The sequence below is a fragment of the Netta rufina genome (assembly GCF_964035555.1).
Source record: "Netta rufina genome assembly, chromosome: 1".
Classification (NCBI taxonomy): Eukaryota; Metazoa; Chordata; class Aves; order Anseriformes; family Anatidae; genus Netta; species Netta rufina.
In genome coordinates, this window is record NC_140123.1 from 104,810,493 (window position 1) to 104,829,017 (window position 18,525).

Here is an 18,525-nt window from a genome sequence, read left to right on the forward strand (position 1 = left end):
CCCTTCCCTTCCCTTCCCTTCCCTTCCCTTCCCTTCCCTTCCCTTCCCTTCCCTTCCCTTCCCTTCCCTTCCCTTCCCTTCCCTTCCCTTCCCTTCCCTTCCCTTCCCTTCCCTTCCCTTCCCTTCCCTTCCCTTCCCTTCCCTTCCCTTCCCTCCCCACTTTTTTATAATGCACATATATATGAAGTTCCTTGAACTTAATGGGTTTTCTGGTGTTCCTGTCAGAACTTCTGCAGTATGCTGAAGTCTCATCACTTCATCTTCTGGTAGGTTTGCAAGCTGTTTTAACTTTAGAAGGAACTGAAGACTCAGAATATTGTAAGAATAAGAGGTTTCTAGGTCTGTGCTCTTTCCTATGTGAATTTAATTCTCTACTGGCTGAAAAGAAGCAAGATGAATCTTTAAACCAACTAACTGTATCGTATGGAAGAAAAAATATGTTTTAAAGTGCTTTCATTGAACATGTTGCTTTACTGTGCTTTTCAATAATTTTTATTAGATATCCATGAACTTCTGAAAAGGGGCTGCTTTGTAATCTTCTTTGTACAGCTATATCATTCATTTATACATCCCTGTATTTATAAATGGCTAAATAAATGGGCATTAGCTCTGTGAGGATGGGTTTGTTACATTTTTCTACAAACACTTGTATTTATTTCTTGCAGTGGATGTAAATCACTTCATATGCATCTCTAGAAGTGTTAGCACAGTATGTCACTATAATTAAATTGGCCTTATCTGTTGTTTTACATTTGCTGAGATTGCTTATAACAGGAGTCAAACTGGTTCATCATCTGTTGTAATAAGTTCTAGGCCAGGACCGAACACCTTATGCAAACAGGTATGTGCCACACTTCAAAAAATGTTAACAACTGTGATGATGCCAGTCAGCCGTTGTACAGTTACTCTCCTATTCCTCCATAATCCTGACAGCAAGCAGAAGTCATTCGTTCTCATATCTACCCTATGTAGTTAAAGGTGACAGTCACTCCTGTTGGATACAAACTTTTAAGACTGGTTGCATAACCACTTGGAGCAACACTGTTGACTGCTATGTGGTGAAGTGCCAGAGAGGATCTGTAAAGAAGGAAGGAGCAAGCATCTAAAAACATGGCTCTTCATAAGTCAGTCTTTCTTTTCAGATATCTTTGAGAATCCCTCAGCCCATCCATAGACACGGGAAGAAGCTAGTGCTAGCACACAAATTTAAACCTGCACAGCATTAGGACTAAAGCCCAAGTGTGAAGTATTTATGATGAACTTTACCTGAACTGATTTTAGTTGCAATTGTCAAGATTTTCTTACTTCTTCTTTCTCTCTACCCCTGCTGAAATACTTCAAAAAAGATTAAATATGTAGTCCCTGGCTTTTATGGCCAGTAGGAAGTTTTTATCATCACCTAAGATGTGAGCCCTTTTTATTCCAAGCAGTTAGGCCAAATTAATCCCTAGTTTTAAGCAATCAGTTCCTAGTTTTAGGCATTTTATTGTTTCCTAAATTGAAGCATAGGTACCTTGGATTTTTTTCTGTAGTCTGTGGAAATAAGCAGGCACAAATAGCCGCTGCAGGAAAATATGCATCATCCTCAGGAGTCTAATGGATATAAAACTGGCCCAACAATTTCTCTCCTAACTTGGACACCAGATTTAAATACACAGACAGGATGAGCCTTGACTGCCCTCATTTAGTCTGCCCTTCATGCCTTCATTTTTCAACTCTCCAGTCTGCTCTTTCAGTTTAAACCTTGTGTGTTGATCCATGTTTATACAGAGCTCAGCTGCTTTGACAGGGCACAGATTAGCCTTGGACAGGACTGATTACAGGGACAGGATATATATGTACATATATATACACATATGCTTCTGCACAGCAAAACTCATGCAAGTAGCTACTTACATAAATGATACAAATAAGGATCAAGTCCTACACTAGAAGGTACTTCCAGTGTTTTTCCAGCCAATTTGTCCTTCCTGTCTCTGCTATTTTAAGAACTTGCTGTAGAAGGAGCACTTGATTTCTCTTATCTCTTCTATACAGGCTATAATTAGGATTAGCAGAAGTGTTTTACTTAATGTTGCAGTAGTTCTTGTGTACAGCACTCATATCTTAAGTATAATTAACACTGTATAGCTCCCATTAGTGTTTTTAAGCACTTAAAATGTACCATAATGGCCGAAGCTAAAGTTGTCATTAAAGGGCCATTGCTATTTATTATGCTCATAAAGTAGACACTTTGCTACAGAAAAATATATCGTTCGGTTCCATTTAGAAAGCAGTAACAGACAGCAGCATTAGTGATGGCACCCACGGGATTAAAGGACCGCTTTAAATTGATCCCATTCTTATTTCACACAGGAGTCAATAGGGAAATCTAAAAGCAAGTGACAAATCATTGCATTGCACAGCATAATTCTGATTAGATGAGTTATGTATGTGAGCAGGTTTGTTGTTTTTTATGGACATTCCTTTCTGTAAATGCTTGGCATTTTTTTGCTGTCTGTAGTTTCCCTATAAGTGCATACTGTATTTCATAGTTCAGTTTTATTACATATCAGCTTACATATTATGTTGTTTTAAGCAATTATAAAAAGGAAGACATTTTATACCCTCTTCATTATATTTTGGGAAGGAGGCCAACTACATTATTAATAAGAGGATCTTGCAAAACTCTTTTCCTAAGCACTCTTGATTAGGTACACAAAGCGCTAAGCAGGTTAGGTTTCTTATTGCCACTGCTTCATTTGGCCCACTTGGTGATTGAATTACACAGACTATATATGAGTCATATTTTCTCATATGCAATAATAAGACTCTCTCCCCTACTTTCATGGCTCCTTCTCTCCAAAGAAGTTAATCTTCTTTCCCAACTGCTTTGAGGATACATTTTAGTCACAGTCCAACTGTTGGAACAAAACATGAACCATTTATAGCAGTAAACAATTATCACTGAAATGAGATAACAATTTAATGGTCTTGCATGATTAATGTCCTACATAAATTCTTTATGACACAGAATTGAAAGATGATGTTATGAATGTATAATCAAAAGTCAATAGAACGTGTCACCTTTAGGTTAGTTTCTAAGGAAACAGGCCATGCAATCAGTGTTTTCATAATAATCACAGGTTCATAACAAAACCATCATATATTGTCCTTACTAAATTAAAATTCCAAAGGTGCGGTTGTTGGCTTCTTTGGCTTTACTGCCAATTATGCACACCAGAGGTCAATCCAGTTAATGGCATCCCTAGAGTCTTTTTCATGTTTGTGATCCAGGGCCAACATTTTCAAATGTTGGTACCTACATTTAATTTAAATCACCATCTCTTTCTAGGCATATAAATAAGTGGTCTGTTCTTCATAAATGCTTATTATTCACAGCCAATTCTGACTTTGCCATGTTGCTCCAAGGTGAATAAATATGTGTTTAACATCTTTGAAGATCAGGAAAACAAACTTTAGAATTCCAAATATGATTTCTATGCATTTTTTGTTCAAAATGGGAAGTCTAGTGTTGCATTCTTATGTTATATTCATACAACTTAAAGAATGACTAAAATTTGGAAAAAAATCATTAAAAAATCAGTGAAAGCTGTGAGGCATCCAGCATGTTTTAAGATCAAAGCATTTTTTTTTTTTTCCATTTAGTGCATTTATGAGATTAAGTTTATGCTTATATTAAGGAAAAATAAGGTCAGATATCTGTATTTATGCAGCTTCCAAAATCATTTACCTTAGTGCATAATTTTGAATCTCTTCCTTCTTCCTCCTCTACACATAAAATAATCTTTTACAAATAAAATAGTGCTTGCGTGGCCATCTTGCATGGTCTACTGAGGCAACGGAGAGTCTTCTGCTGATTTCATTGCAGGTTTCTTCTTGTCAAGCACGGGAGTAACAGGAAAGGTTGTCTTTCATTGTACTGAAGAATCTTGCTTGTTCCAAGGGGTTCTCATATTTAAGAAAAATTATGTGGTTGTCATTGTGTCATGATGATGTTAAAAAGAGAGAGAAAAAAAATATTATTTCCTCTATTTTTATTTTTTTTTGAACCATGACACCTACTAAACACATAGAAATTCTCTCCATAAGATTAATATATATTTGTCTATAAAACATGTTTCCTACTCTTGCCTCTACTGTTTCATCAGACCTGTGGTGTCTTAAGATAGCCTAAAGTTTAACTAAACTAAAGTTTAACTCACTAGTTGATGATTCCTCAATCCTTAGGTAGGTTCTTGGGTAGAAGGACAAAGGAGGCAGGGTGTTACTGCATTACAAACATTCCCACCATCTGAAACGGGCAATTAATATCATGGCTAGAAAGCAAATGTTGAACTGGTACTCTGAAGTTAAGGAAGATGAAAAAAAAAAAAAGTATAATATGAAGGAGAAAATGACATAAGCCAATTAGGAGTGTAAGTAATAGATGTATGAAGCTATATGAAAAAAAAAAAAAAAAAAAAAGAATTTGTTTCCAGACCTAGAGTGTGTCTGTCTGCTAAAAATATATTCCATAATTTTCAGCTGGAATTAGGCCAGCAAGGTGTGTTCCCAGAGCTAATGTCTTTTGATAGACAGATCAAGGGTCATGTTCCTCTGACATTTACAGAATTCACAACCTAAATTAACTAAACAAATCATTTAAAAATGGTGCTAATACTTTTGCAGTCTTAAAGAGATTCATAATGAATATGTTACAAATCTGAAAGTAGCAACAGAAATATTGTAGGTAGTCATTTATTTTTTGGTGGTTCTGCTTGTATATTTCCGAGTGATTTCTCAAATTTAAGTTATCAGTCAGTACACAAAAAAGCTTATTGATCATTTATAATCACAGTGACATGAAATAAGAAGTCAGAACACCTATTACTGTATTTATAGTCTACCACTATGAAATAAAATATATCAATAAACTTTGTTCGTTAATCCCAATGGAAACTGGGACTGTGTACGAAGGTCAGTAGCATGCACATCTGATAGGATGAAAATATGTACCTGTATTCTAACAACAGTGTGACATAGCATTTTACAGTTTTATTTATTATGTCATTAGTAGGACAACTGAGAACTTGTTTTTCTTCTACTACAAATATGTGGTTTCCTTTTTAAGTTGATGATTTCTGAGGGAAACAAAAAATATATGTTTTGCCATGATTGTTTTGTTTTCTGTTGTGGAAACTTAAGTTAAATATTCTGTCTGTGTCAGTTTCACTTACTGTTTTTACCTATTGGAGCTGCCACAGCTCCTCAATGCGCTGCAGTTTAGGAGCCCCATATCCTATTCTGCATACATTTCTGGCTATGCTATATCTGTCCTTTTGCTGAGAGAAATTAACCTGCCATAAGCATCATCTTATGCAGCATAGGAGATGTAATTTGATCAAAGAGCTTGGCATATGAAGAAGCTTGAGCATCAAGCCCTTGATGTTCAACAAGTGGTTCTAAATTGATTCAGAACGAAGTGATCTGACATACAAGCATTCTGAACCTTTCCTTTGTTTAAAAGTTTGGGACTTTATGTCCTGAATCAGGAGTGTAAGAAAGAACTTCCTATTCTTGTCCAGTTCTTGATTTAAGAGAAGTGTACAATAGTCTAGTTATGACTGAGACAGATGATGAAAGTGAGGCTCCCTGATACAGAATTTGGTTAGCAAAAAATAAAGTACGTCAGGGTAATCAGGCATTGGAATGGGCTGTTCTGGGAAGTGATAGAGTCACCACCCCTGGAGGTATTTAAGAGACATATGAACAAGGCACTACGGGACATGGTTTAGTGATGGGACTCAGTAGGTTGAGCTGGTGATTAGACTTGATCTTGAAAGTCTTTTCCAATCTAAATTATTCTATGAGCCCTCAGTATTGCATAAAAAGTCCACCCAATGTTGCAGTAAGGATCCATGCAAGCAAACCATTTATGCATTTAGTTTTCTTGAATTCATGGTATGTCATACTGTAGATTTAGAACATGCAAAAAATGTTTAGTCTAACTCAAATCAATTCTGTTTGAGAAGGAGTATTGGGTTCCAACTAACCTGAAATGAGATTAAGGTATTGGGAATTGCTCGTGTCTGTTGATTACTTAGTACTTTGTCCTTTTTCCTTTAATGTGTTTGTATTTTCTATCAGTTTACTAACATTTAATTAGTCAACTATATAGTATCAGACTTTAGAGGATTGCATAAGCCATCTTTCCTGCATTCAGTCTCCTTACATCTCCATTTTAGATGTGGGGTAGTAAGGGAACTGCCTGATTACTACTTGATCCCATCGGCAAAGGTAAATTGGTGTGCAGGCCTGGCTTTGTTGTATAAGTGCTTTCTTCCTTTGGGTACTGGAAATTTCTAAAAGCTTTTATAGTTATCTCTCAAGCTGATTTTTGCCCATCTTGTAGTATGCTGTTAGAACATCTATTTTATGTAAAGAGTTCTCTTTTCAGTGAGGGTTAAATTATCATAGTTTTGAACAGTTTTCTTGATTAAAGTGATGGTGCCACCTCATACCCCCTGCATGTGCCTGGTGAACTCCACAGAGGACACACACTTTTAGAGTGCATCAGCCAGGTGGGAGTACGTGACTCCCTCCTCACCCAGATCCCTCTGGATACCTGCTCTTGGGTAGGTGGCTCTGTGATACCTGAGCCTAGGGGACAGGGAATGTCAGAGACTGGCTGTCAGTGTCTCAGACCAATTTCTTTCTTCTCCTGGAGGAGCATTTCTGAATTTTAAATGTCATGATTTTTTTTTTTTTTTTCTCAAAGCTTTGCTTTCCTTTTCCACCAAAAAGGTGTTTTCTAGGTGTTCCAGGTATAAGCCTCCTTTTCAGCAGTTCTTTCACCTCTGCTATTTCATAGTTTTATCAATCCTTTTCTGACAGTGTACTATTTTATACCATCAAACAGCCAAAAGTAAAATATTCCTGAAGTGGTCTTCATTATTCTTCTCATCACATCCCTCCTTGTGACAGTTTTGTTCAGACTCCATGAACCTGCTTGCAGTCCCCTTTCTGTTGAGACACCAGACGTAAAACAGACTAAATCAACCACTCAAATATTTTTCCTCCTATTATTGTTTTCCCCTATATGGGAGGGAAAAAAAGACAAAGTAAAACTAAAACAACAAAAAATGAAACAGAAGTAGGAAAAGAAAGGAAAACTTCTGTTTTCTTAAATCATTTGATTCAGTAAAATCTTCAGTCTCCAAGAAATTAGTTTAATAGTTTTTGCCCTGGTTTTCTCAATCTCTCCTGAAGAGATTAAATATTAAAATATCTGGAGTTTCCTTATTTGTCTCATTATTTCTCTCAACATAGATGGAGTACGGTAGAGTCATTTTTTTGTCTGCTGTAGTCATTGGCAAATTTCCCATAGGAACAGGATTTCATTCCCTGAATCTGGCTGAGAGAAGGTAAAAAAAGGATGGCATAAGTGGATTTTTCAAAGGTTTGACCTAACTACCTTCTCCTAAAGTCACTCTCTCATTTGAAAGTTAAGCCACTGCCGAAACACTTTTGGAAATTGTATCCAAAGACTATATTAGTTATTTTTCACTATTCTATTGCAGTATGAAATAGAACTCTAATGAGAACTATGTTTACCATTATCTCAAATATTCTTACAGTGACTGGATGTTAATATTGCATGTAAATTAAAAGTCTAGTTGCTCCAATTCTAAGGGTGACTTTTTCCTTTAATTCAAACATCCTAAAGATGTAGAAAAATATGTTTACCCTTTCTTGTTCGCCTTTCTATTCATATATATATGTGTGCACATTTAATAAGTGTTGTCTATGGATGAGTATAATCTATGCTGTACTGTGTCTTTTCTGACAATATTCTCAAAGAAAAAAAAAAAGGAAAGACTTCACAGAGAATTCTTCAGGTGGGCAACTCTTTAAAAAGCCTGCAGCAAGTTGGCTAGAATGCGTGTTTATAAAATATATAGGTCCCAAATTTTATAGGTGATTACATTGCTATTAACTATACAAAAGCAGGTGAGGAATGGGGTCCATATGTCTTGTTTGATTATCTTTGAGAACTTATTTTCTTGAGTTAATTCTTAGTTTTTAATGGAAAAAAATGAAAAAAATGGGGGTTGCTTCTCACAAATAATAATTAAAAGTATTTACCACATAAAATAGTCTTTTTTTTTTTTTTTTTTTTTTTTTTTCAGTGAGTAACAGTTTAGAAATAAAATGTTATCGTTGTCTTACAAACAGCCAATAAATTGCTAAACCATCTCATATGGCCTTTATTTTGTCCACACTAGCATATCAAAAGAAAATAACTCAAGCATTTTGGAGACCTAGTTATTGGTTCGTTTGATAATCCCATCATCTGCCTTCCTGGCTGATTTTCTTTAAGAAAGGAAGTTGGTCTTAGAGATTGAGATTCTCTTTTGATCACTGCATCTGTAGAGAAGTGATGGTAAAGAAACATATGTGTTGGGGCTCACATTAGGGATAAAATTAACATTATGACATGTACTTAGTGACTGTTGTCATTTGGGGGCTAGAGCGGGGAGTCTGGAGAGCATAAAGATCTGTACTCTTCTTCTGGAAGTAATTGCAACATCTGTAGAAAGGAGTTCAGCAAGAATTAGTAAAGTAGAATAAGTAATAATAAAGTCATACATATGGTATGAAGGTGACACAGACAAATGTATTTTCAGTCCTAGCTGTACTATTTCTGACCCATTCTTTGCTGACTAACTCAAGTGACAAGAGACTGAGCAATAGCATATGTGATTATTATGCACCATGTAGAGTTCAGAACAAAGCATTAATAATTGGCATGCAGTATTGATTTGTTTGATCTAGGAATAAAATCTTCACCAGATTTTCTAATGCCTGAGTATGACTTTGAACAGTTTTATTAGTACATATTAAGTAAAAAAACTTCATCTGTCTGAAAGATTAGCCTTGGGTGGTACAAAGCTGATGCAGTAAAGCTTACTGCAGGAAGCAGCAGCATGGAGGAATGAGTGATTTGGCTAGTAATTGTAAAGACAGGCTCAAAGTGAGACTGAGGCTATTCCTTTATATTTCATCTCTCCTACCATAATAATCCAAAACTTTGACTTTCTCAGTATAAACTAGTCCCATTTCAGGAAAGAGTTTATAAGGTACACTAAAACTGAAATGATTCACTGCATATAAAAGCCTCTGAGATTTCATCTTCTGTTGTACTTATTTATTAAAAATTGCCCTAAAAAGCTATTTACTTTGTTTACTGGGTACTCTTGACAGACTTTTAACCACTTACTTCCTCTATCAGGATCAGTTAGCAGCCCGTTACTTTCATGGAATTAAGAAAAACAGGAAAAAAGAAAAAAAAAAGAAAAAAATAAAAAGCCTTGACTGATTAAATTTCATCTTCAGTTATATCAGTATGAAGTTGCTGTCCATGTTTCTTTGTCCTGTTTTTTACCCACTCCTGTCCTACTTTTTCACCTGCATGTACTTTTATCTCACTCTTCCACTGACAGTGCATATGGTAATGTTTTCTCCTACAGACTGTTTCTGCAAACACTAATGCTTCGTAACTGTTGACCTGCAAACAGTTCACTGATCACCCAGCAAAAAAGCAGTTCTGGTATTGAAGTCTCTGGGAATATATACACAAATTAGAGATGGCTCTTCCAAAAAAAAAAAAATTGGTTTTGCTTAAAACTTTGTGACTTGTAACTGGCATTTGTTCAGGGCACAGACAAGTTTTCCATTGCATAATAGTCTCAGGAAGGACTTATTAATAAAAACTGCACTAAAAGGACTCAGTAGTGCTTCATATAGCGTTCACTTGAAATACTAGAGAGTCTGCCTGAAGCCAAAGTAAACATGCATTCGTGTTTTTCTCAGAAAATTTATTTACTTTGTCAGTGATGGCAAATCTCTCATTCCTGTCAAATTAGACAGTCCCTTTGGCAGGTCACAATAGCCACAGTGGCATTATCAATAATTTTAAAAGGTCATCTATCAGAGAATGTGTGTTGTAGGTAATAGAAAAGGAGGAAAAGACAACTTCTTCGTATGCTTGAAGAAGTAAAAGTGCTACAAAAAGCTGACAAACTTTAAGAACAACAGTTTGATTTATTTGTATTTTACAAACCATATCAACACCTGCACAGTTCTAATCTGGTCAAATAAGACAGTTGTTCTTTATCTGTTCTAGATCCAGGCCCCATTCAGAGTCTTTTCCACAGCCTTCTGTGGGACTGGAATTGGTCCCCGCATGGAGGAAGGAGTTCAAAAAAGCTAGAAAACACCTTTGGGTTTAAAAAATTTTTATTCAAATGTGTGTTTTGTTGTCTGAACATGCACTTTGGAAGCAATTCAGTTATTCTAGCTTTCATTTGTCTTAAGCTGATAGGGAAAAAAAAATAGAAAAAAAAAATCTTGCAAATCCTCCAAAAGATCCTATTACTACTTTGGTGTTTATTGAGCATGGGAAGTGTGTCTGGTGCTTTACAGATAAATGTGATCAAGTCTTGTATCCAAGTGGCTTACAGTTTAAATCTGAGAGCTTGGCTTTCTATATCAAATACATGATCTTTTATGAGTATGTATTAAGAACCAAAAACAAATCTAAATTTTTTCTTTTAAGATTAATAATTATTCTGGTAGATATTAGTAAGTGTTGTTTTTGTTTGTTTGTTTGTTTGTTTCCCCGTGAGGAATGCAAGGTAAGACAGATGAAGCCAAAAGATTGATCATTTTTCATACCCAGGGAACAGTGTATAATTTAAAACCTGTTTTTGTTTTGTTTTGTTTTGTGTTTTGTTTTGTGTGTGTGTGTTTTTGTTTTTTTTTCAGTACATGAAAACAGTGAAACCTTATCAAAATTTCAGTCCAGAAATTTTAGACATTTTTAGAAAATAAAGCAAGTACTGTCCTTTTAATTGAAAAATCCACACTGACATCAGTAGTTATCAGTTCTGTGTGTGATGATTGTCAAGGCACATGGAGTATTCCATGAGTTTGTGAAGAAAACATGGAAAACTATGGTTAATTTCTTTATGATGGTTGCACTTTCATGCCCAGAAGACTCCTAGCTCAGATGCATATGAATGAAGCCATCGTGCGGCAGGCAGGCTACGACTTGGTTGCCATCACGGAGACGTGGTGGGACCAGTCTCATGACTGGAGTGCTGCAATGCCTGGCTATAAGCTCTATAGAAGGGACAGGCAGCATAGAAGGGGTGGTGGTGTGGCTCTCTATATTAGAGAGTCTTTCGAGGTTGTAGAACTCGAGGTTGGGAATGACAAGGTCGAGTCCCTTTGGGTTAGGATCGGCAGGGACAACAAGGCTAGTGTCCTGGTCGGGGTCTGCTATAGACCGCCGAACCAGGATGAGGAGACGGATGAGGAATTCTACAGGCAGCTGACAGAGGTTGCTAAATCATCAGCTCTTGTACTCGTGGGGGACTTCAACTTCCCTGACATATCCTGGAAGCACAACACAGCCCTGAGAAAGCAGTCTAGGAGGTTTCTGGAGAGCGTGGAAGATAGCTTCCTGACGCAGCTGGTTAGTGAACCTACCAGGGGTGGTGCCCCGCTAGACCTTCTCTTCACAAACAGAGAAGGACTGGTGGAGGACGTGATCGTCGGGAGCTGTCTTGGGCAGAGTGACCACGCAATGGTGGAGTTCACTATTCTTGGCGAGGCCAGGAAGGGGACCAGTAAAACCGCTGTATTGGACTTTCGAAGGGCTGACTTTGAGCTGCTCAGGACACTGGTTGGTGGAGTCCCTTGGGAGGTGGTTCTGAAGGGCAGAGGGGTCCAGGAAGGCTGGGCGCTCTTCAAGAGGGAAGTCTTAATGGCGCAGGAACGGTCTGTCCCCACGTGCCCAAAGACGAGCTGGCGGGGAAGAAGACCGGCCTGGCTCAACAGAGAATTGTGGCTTGATCTTAGGAGGAAAAAGAGGGTTTATAAGCTTTGGAAAAGTGGGCAGGCCACTAAGGAGGACTTTAAAGAAGTAGCGAGGCTGTGCAGGGACAAAATTAGGAAGGCCAAAGCTCATCTGGAGCTCAATCTGGCTACTGCCGTTAAAGATAACAAAAAACGTTTCTATAAATACATCAACACAAAAAGGAGGACTAAGGAGAATCTCCATCCTTTACTGGATGCGGGGGGAAACTTAGTTACAAGAGATGAGGAAAAGGCGGAGGTGCTCAATGCCTTCTTTGCCTCAGTCTTTAGCGGCAATACCGGATGTTCTCTGGATACTCAGTACCCTGAGCTGGTGGAAGGCGATGGGGAGCAGGATGTGGCCCTCATTATCCATGAAGAACTGGTTGGTGACCTGCTACGGCACTTGGATGTGCACAAGTCGATGGGGCCGGATGGGATCCACCCAAGGGTACTGAGGGAACTGGCAGAGGAGCTGGCCAAGCCGCTTTCCATCATTTATCAACAGTCCTGGCTATCAGGGGAGGTTCCAATCGACTGGCGGCTAGCAAACGTGACGCCCATCTACAAGAAGGGCCGGAGGGCAGACCCGGGAAACTACAGGCCTGTCAGTTTGACCTCAGTGCCAGGAAAGCTCATGGAGCAGATCCTCCTGAGAGTCATCATGCAGCAATTGCAGGGGAAGCAGGCGATCAGGCCCAGTCAGCATGGCTTTATGAAAGGCAGGTCATGCCTGACGAACCTGATCTCCTTCTATGACAGAGTGACGCGCTGGGTGGATGAGGGAAAGGCTGTGGATGTGGTCTACCTTGACTTCAGCAAGGCTTTTGACACCGTCTCCCACAGCATTCTCCTCAAGAAACTGTCTGCTCTTGGCTTGGACTGGCGCACGCTTCGCTGGGTTAGAAACTGGCTGGATAGCCGGGCCCAAAGAGTCGTGGTGAATGGAGCCAAGTCCAGTTGGAGGCCAGTCACTAGTGGCGTCCCCCAGGGCTCAGTGCTGGGGCCGGTCCTCTTTAATATCTTCATCGATGATCTGGACGAGGGCATCGAGTGCACCCTCAGTAAGTTCGCAGATGACACCAAGTTAGGTGCGTGTGTCGATCTGCTCGAGGGTAGGAAAGCCCTGCAGGAGGATCTGGATAGGCTGCACCGATGGGCTGAGGTCAACTGCATGAAGTTCAACAAGGCCAAGTGCCGGGTCCTGCACCTGGGGCGCAATAACCCCAAGCAGAGCTACAGACTGGGAGAGGAATGGTTGGAGAGCTGCCAGGCAGAGAAGGACCTGGGAGTGATGGTGGATAGTCAGCTGAATATGAGCCAGCAGTGTGCTCAGGTGGCCAAGAAGGCCAACGGCATCCTGGCTTGTATCAGGAACAGCGTGACCAGCAGGGCGAGGGAGGTGATCGTCCCCCTGTACTCAGCTCTGGTGAGGCCGCACCTCGAGTACTGTGTTCAGTTTTGGGCCCCTCGCTACAAGAAGGACATCGAGGTGCTTGAGCGGGTGCAGAGAAGGGCGACGAAGCTGGTGAGGGGCCTGGAGAACAAGTCCTACGAGGAGCGGCTGAGGGAGCTGGGCTTGTTCAGCCTGGAGAAGAGGAGGCTCAGGGGTGACCTTATCGCTCTTTTTAGGTACCTCAAGGGAGGCTGTAGCGAGGTGGGGGTTGGCCTGTTCTCCCACGTGCCTGGTGACAGGACGAGGGGGAATGGGCTTAAGTTGAGCCAGGGGAGTTTTAGGTTAGATGTTAGGAAGAATTTCTTCACTGAAAGGGTTGTTAGACATTGGAACAGGCTGCCCAGGGAAGTGGTGGAGTCACCATCCCTGGAAGTCTTCAAAAGACGTTTAGATGTAGAGCTTAGGGATATGGTTTAGTGGAGGGCTGTTAGCGTTAGGTTGGAGGTTGGACTCGATGACCTTGAGGTCTCTTCCAACCTAGAAATTCTGTGATTCTGTGAAATTCTCTGTGCACTCCAGTGTCTCTCCTTTAATGGGTAGAAAGCTCTGTTTGTTGAGCCCCTTTGCATGATGCAGAAAGACTGGACATAGAGAAAATGTGAAGTTTCTCATGTGGCGTAGATCTGAGGCAGGGCAGCATGGAGCTCAGTTATTTCAATAGTCTCCTGGCACAGCAGGAGAAAAGCATGACAGGGGGGTTGGCTGGCAATTCAGGTTTACTCAGGAGGCAGTTCCAGGGCATTGCTGCTGATTGTGTAATTTCTCTACAGAAGTTTGTGTTTTAAGCTACAGGGATGGTTCGTTAATAACAAATAACTCCAGCTCACACTGTGCCTATTGCTTTCTCAGTAGCTGGAATATAAAAATACTTTGGCATTGCTTTCTTATTCTGAGATTCCCTACTGACAGCCAAAATGCTGCGGTCTCCGTTTTCCTGTCATTGTCAGTGGTGCATATTTAGGTGTTGACTTAATGTCCAGTTAAGTTTATGGGAAGACTCTGCAGTGTTTGCTGGCTTTAGAACAGAGAAAAGAGAGCCAACACTGGATCTTCATGAGCTAACAGAAAATCAATTTTAATTCCACAGCCTGGAATTATTGGGGTAGAAATAAAGTTGTTAAATAGCCTTGCTTGCTCCAAGGCTAGCAATATGGAAGAAGAACTGAAAAGAACAATTTTAACTTTGGATTGCCATAATTGTTGTACTTACCTAGGTTATATTGGACTCTCCTGTTAAACTAATACAGCTGGTATTTCTAAGCATGTGTATTTTCTCATGGAAAGAAATGTAACTATTACTCTGGTAGACAAATGATGCTGGTACTTTCCTTCTCTAATGAAGAGTAGTTACAGTTGGGTACCACAGCACCATCTTTAAAAACCTCCAGTGAAATACGGACCTGTAAACTTTATGTAGTAACAATAAATGTAGTAACAATAACAAAAAATAAAATAAACACTGAAATATAACTTCAAAGGAGGATGGAAAAACAAGGAAGGCAGCCCATGGGCTGGGCTGGGCTGAGGATGGGGCCCAGCTTGTCCGAAGCCCCAACAGCCCCCCGAGCTGGGTTTGGTAGCAGAGCTGCCCAAGCCCTGTATTTGTGCAAAGACTTCTTAAAGTTTTCATTAGAGCCCAAAGGTCTTTAACCGAAGGAGTAAAAAACCCCTTCTTAAGACTCATACTCTGCTCTTTTGAATCAATGACTTCTCTGCTTGGAAGTTCATCTCAAAAGCTGACAACTTCTTGTGCCAAGGAATAAAGTTCCACAGTGTTGTACCTTAGAGTTCGTAATGTGAGAATCTTACAAAGGAAACCAGAAGACACTTCTGTTCTTATTTTGCTTTAATTTAAGAGGCAAACCATTAAAATATAATGTAAGTTTTTAGATACCGTGCCAGCTTTCTATTCCTATTATATTAAATTGTTCAATTTGTGTACACTCTCTGAATTAACCACTGTGGGTTATAAAAGAGCAGTAATCAATAAGGCAGCTCATTATCTATGATACTTATATGATACTATGATTATCCTGTTGCTAGTACTTATGCCTTGGTCTAACCAAAGCATATTAAAAAAAATGTCCTAACAGGACATCTTATTATCACTCTTATTTTTGCTGTTGAGTTTTATTAGAAAATCATGCTACTCATCTGAACTGCCACAACAACAGCATTATCCCTAGGGCGTTTTTTCATATCAAGGTTAATTTAAAGTGATTAGCATAAGCACTACAGATGTTGCTATGGGGATAGGAACCTCACATCTACTGTGATGGACATCACATGATTGCTGTTACAGCTCCGGTATGATTGGATTATTTGTTTTAATGTCATGCGAAATAAGTCACATGATGAAGATCAGAATCTCCTTAATAGCATTTCATATTCTGGAAATCAATCACCTTTTCTCCTTTTCTCAGTGTTAAAAGTGCCTGAAAAGCACATAAAACAGATGTCTTTGGTTTGCTGCAGCTTGTATCTGACTGGTGAAATCCACCACTAGTGACTATACCTCTATCTGAAAGCCAGGAAAACAATTTGGTGCGTTTTACCATAATTACAAGTAATTTTAAATAACCTGGATTAAAGTACTAGCATTAATGAAATTAGATCACAGTTTATAATAAATCCATATATTGAATGCCTACAAAGTCGTGTATTGATGGTTGATCCCAATGCCATTAAAGTCAGTGGGAGTCACCTTGCTTGCCTTAGTAGGCAGCTTTCAGTTCTCCACCCTCAGTTCAATCACAGGAATATTCTAATGTGTAGCATTGTGGTAGGGAGAAAAAGACAATCATTTCCTAGGGATTCAATAAGGACAATAATTAAAATGTAGAAATGTGGCATATTTAAAACATTAATTTAAATGCATTTCTTAATAAAGAAACTGACTCTCATAATTGTGGACAGTGGACTATGATTAAAAGAGTCTTTAGCAATATCATTTTTGGTGGAATGGGATGGCTTTGAGATTTACAAAAGAATACATTACAGTCTTCTGGGTTCTGTGTTCTCTTGGAGACCCTTTTCTTTCACCACTGACTGCCTAGGCAATGAAAGCTCCTAAATTTGGTCTTCTAAATTACATCTAGAACGTATGCTAAAGTAACTTCAAATACAGCTTATTAACCTCTCCTCCACGTTCCTCTCATGTGATTATTGCTATGACTAATGTTTAGATTTTATATCTACAGTTTTCTTATTTCTAATAAAGTAGAAGCAGTTAATTGGGAAACTGTTCTGAATAGTGCTTCCACTTTCTAGATAATTCTGTCTTTGCTATGTGATTTAGTTTTAAGCATACCAATGTTATTCTATACAGTTAGATGTACTGAAAATTAGTAAGAAAAAGGGAACATGTAAGGACGATCTTCGAACGTACTGAGAATAACAAAGAATATCTTAAGATCACACTTTACTTGCTTGAACACTGACTTACAGAACTCTCACTTCTACTTTAAAGGTGGAATAAAATTGTTTTTAGATAGCACCTTTCATCCCTCAGAGAGTGTCAGAAAGTAATTAGAGAATGATATTATCATACTCTGATGAAAGGCGATAGGTAATCATGACATTAGCAGTTTTTCAAGCTTTGGTTCATGAAATGAATTTCTTTGGTACGTTAGCTGAAATTCTGTGGGAATACTGTCCTCTTTCCACAAGAGGTATTCAGATCTTTAATTTTCAAAAAATAGTCACCTGGGAGGGGCAAGGATTCAGTTTTGTGATCGCTGAAATGGGAGAAACATCAACAACTCAGTACTCAGAAACACCCTGAGCGGTGAAATAAGCAATATACTACACTCAGATCACAGTGGAAATGTTGTGTCCACTGAGAAGTTCAGTTCTTTGTAGAACAAGCCATACAGTGTTTGGCTACACAGACAGTAAGTACACTATAAAAAGTCTGCAAATTGATGCATTTCTTTACAGTCCTGGCCCTTTCTTATCACCCGTACTGGTGCAAAGAAACATAATACTCAATTCTTCACTCATATTTATATCACTATTGTTTGTTTTAAATGTAAATAAATACAATATATGGTGATCTTAAGGGATGGGGTAGTTTTGTTTATAACAGCAATAAAGCAAAATAATTGTTCTTGACTGGAATCTGAAGCAAATTCTACTGTGTCTGCAAAACAGAGAATTACTTTTGTTCTCTTTATCCACATATACAATTCCACTTCTCCAGAGATAAGTTCATGGACATGGATTCAAGCTTTTCTCCATGAACAGATTGCTGTAGTATCTGAAGTAGATAGAAAGCATTGAGAAATGAAAGTGTATGTGGGTGATTTTATTTTGCTGAATGCTACAGTAGACCAAAGTCCTTAGTTCTCCTCAAAAGGTCCTGAAGGTGAAAAAGTCAAAAGTCCTGAACTCACTAGTGTGTGTTCCTTATGTGGTGATAGGTAGTAGTGCATTAATGCCACTAACAACAATAAGACTACGAAATAACACACAAGTACAGAGGCTTGAGTTTACTTCTTTTATTTTGAAATTGTTAATTCTCACAAGATTCTTCTAATAACATAGAATACAAAGCAGGATGTTAAACACTTTTGGTGATGAACGTGTTTGTTTTTTTTTTTTTTTAATGGAAAATACTTCAAGAATGATTCACTGTAATGTCAATCTGATCAACAGCTATGATGACACATTGCTGTAAAACTACAGTTATTAAAGCAATAGACCACACCCAAAGTATTTCTGATAAAAAATTTGTAATTATTTTAAAAAGATAATCACTTCCCTTTAGGCAAGGATAGATACTTAAGATGCTAATTTTTCATTTGTACCAAAAGCATTTCAGAAAATTTCTAAAGAAAATTGAAGAGATACAAAGACATTATTCAGTATACAAAGGCATTAACAGTTGTATCATTGAGATGTTTAGTGAATAAAAACATGAGCCCAAATTTTTGAATTTAGAAAAAAATATTTTATTTTTTCTATTTTGAATGTTTTTGTATTTCCAGCTACACAATACAGTTACTGTATACAGAGAATATTTATATTACAAAACATTTGTGGTTAGGAGGACTGCTCCTGTATTATTTTGCACTCTTCAGATTAAAGAGAAGAGGATTTCATGTAAGACTTTGCAGACAAAAGAATTTGGAAAATGTGTTATTACCTGTGACTAAGCTGTTAGA